This window comes from Copadichromis virginalis, linkage group LG22 (genome assembly GCF_057382275.1).
Source record: "Copadichromis virginalis isolate Kocher_CV1m ecotype Utaka linkage group LG22, C_Virginalis_male_GT1.1, whole genome shotgun sequence".
Classification (NCBI taxonomy): domain Eukaryota; kingdom Metazoa; phylum Chordata; class Actinopteri; order Cichliformes; family Cichlidae; genus Copadichromis; species Copadichromis virginalis.
The window spans coordinates 29,365,962-29,368,713 of NC_140638.1; the positions used below are offsets into that span (position 1 = coordinate 29,365,962).

Consider the following 2,752-nt stretch of genomic DNA (forward strand, 5'->3'; position numbering starts at 1 on the left):
TTCATTGGCTCCCTGTTAAATCCACATTCAAATTGAAATTTCATCTCCTTACATACAAGGTCTTGAATAATCAGGCCCCATCTTATCTACACTCAAAAAAGTGAAATTTGGTGGTTATTGCATTTACAAGACTCTAACATGTAATTTGAACACAATGAATTTATGTTTCTAAGGTGAACGTAATAAAATCATATAAGATCTACAAGAAATTTACCAACTTAGCGCCTCTTAAATTTATTCTTGTTGATATGACATGATAAAATCTAACAAGAGTGGTTAGCTGCCTTAAAGACTCGCGATATCACAAGATCACGTGAGATTCTAAACAACAAGAGGCAGGAAAGCACATGGTTTGCTTCACGGTCATCTTGGAAAGGTAAGAGTGAATCTATCTTCATCCATCTTGATGAAAATACTTTTTGCACAAAGGCATCATTAGTTTGTCGATTCTTTTCAGTTCTATTTATTCACATTTGTTTTTTTGTTTTAAAAAAAAAAAATCTGTTTGTTTATGCCATTCTAGCTAGCTAACACGTTAGTGCAAGAATATAGCACAATGTCATGCTAGCATGATAGCCTAATATGAAAGACTTAGCTACTCCAAATATAGATATTGTTTATAACTTAACCTCTGCACATAAGCTAGTTTGGCTCTACCACAGAGACTGTTGTGATAAATTTACATTTTACGTGTGGGTTGTTGAAATTTGTAAGTTTGTAAGTTGCTGATGGACAGTGGTTTATTTAACAATTTATGTGTTTTTAGTACACTGAGGAGGAAAGACAAAACATGAACAGATATGTTTTGCTGTTTTTTAATTTTTTTGAAATTAAATATTTTTCTACTTAATAAACTTGGAGACTTGCAGTTCCCTCCTGTAAAGATAATAAATGTTTAATCTTATCAGGTGGTGAAAGGTCTGGAGAGCTGGCAGGCCAGTTCATCAAATTCATGGTGAGCTAATATTTTTCTTAAAAATTATCACATTCCCATGTTAAAAATGTAATATATTCATTTGTAAGTGACATATAGTTTTGAGACCAAGAAACCATTGCATTCTGATTTTATGTACACATCATCTAAACTTTCTTGAATTGGGGGTATGGCATGATTAAATTAATACACAAATTACAAAACAATATTAAAATGACAGACTTGTCTAAAATGCATAAATACTATTTGAAAAGATTAAGACCGTAAAACAATAGCCTCTGTATTTCTCATAAATTCCTGGTAATTCAACTAAAAGTTCTTTAATCCCACTGCTAGGTCGTTGAGATGGATTTCCGTATATATTTGTTTTTTTCCCCCTCTGTGTATAAAGACTGATGCTGTTGAAATCAGAAGAGAATCCTGAGAAGCTGGTGAAGAATTACCTGGTATGTTAACTTGCCTGTATCCTTAACTAAGGAGATGATCAAAGATAAGCTTGAACTACATACAAAAAGTTTCAGGGGATGGGGTTTTCCTATAAATTACCGGTGGCTGTAAAAAATACCTTTTAAAATAGGAAAAGTAAGAGCTTTAAGTTTCTCACTGGATACTACACACACCATTTTTGAGTGTTTTATACTATCATTATTATAATATCATTATAATAACCTCATTCATACACACATTCATACAAGATTTTTATGTAACATTTACACTTCAATGGATGTATCAGGAGCAACTTGGGGTTCAGTATGTTACCCATTGATAGTTTTAGTATCAGATTAGAGAAGCCAGGGATTAAACCAGTAGACAACTTGCTCTACCTCCTGTGCCACAGTCACCCCTATCACAAGATTTTGAAAGACAGGACATTGTTGAGGTATTGAATGAACTTCTCATGAGTCAGGAAAAATATCGGGCAGTCAATTTTGATTACATTTACATTATTATAAGGCTTGAATGAATAAAGCTTTTAGGTATTTTACATTAATGTAAAACAGATATTTACTTTTAAAACTGTTTGCAATGGACATTAGTGAGAAATCATTATCTCTTTTTTGTTTGTTTTATTGTCACAGGAAGTTGATAAAAAGCATCGCCACTGCCATAGCAGAGACAGTCTTTGGAATCTGTGTCATTCGGTCAGAGGGTGCGGAGCCTGGCGATGACCCTCAGGATGTTGTGATTGTTCTAGAGGGGGTGGAAGTGATGGGTGAGTTGGGCAATGTAGTTTTTGCAGTGACAATGTTGCTTGGTCTGGTCTATTCACTGAACCTGAGCTACCCTCTGGAACTCAGGTACACCTTTGAGGTCCTGCAGAAGATTCTTATGGAATTAGATGCACACAAACTATCCAACAGCACACAAAGTACAGGTTCTCAAAACACTATTTTCTCGTTGAGAAATGTTCCCATTACAACAGCTACACCATGTATCTGGACCATGAACCTAAAATAATTGCAGATATTTTCTTTTTTGAAAGTGCATCTGTTGACCTTCAAAGTAGTTGTATTGGTCATCGGAAAATCACCTGCTTCAGCCATTCATTGTTGTTAAAAAATTGTTTTAACAGGTTAACTTTCCACTTTGTCCACTACTTTTTTTCTGTTATGTAACTTGTACTTGCATTTCATGTATTCTTTATACATTATGTGAAATTTGCTATAAATTCAATAAATTGGAGAAAACAAAAAGATGTGTATGACAAATTTTTATTTACCTTTTAGATGTAATAGTGAAATGTATGTTAACCAGACTCTAGACTTTGTTAAATGCTCCAAAAAAATTACTCTTTAAATTAACTTAAAATAATCATGG

The 2,752-nt window shown here is 33.5% G+C and overlaps 1 long non-coding RNA gene across 1 annotated transcript; it reads left to right on the forward strand.

Annotated features, from left to right (window-relative positions):
- The first annotated feature begins 270 nt into the window (after positions 1–270).
- On the forward strand, positions 271–1,353 carry LOC146683611 (uncharacterized). The gene is made up of 3 exons (XR_014917507.1): positions 271–376; positions 909–955; positions 1,326–1,353. It is a non-coding gene; the product is annotated as an uncharacterized LOC146683611 (long non-coding RNA).
- Positions 1,354–2,752: the final 1,399 nt, after the last annotated feature.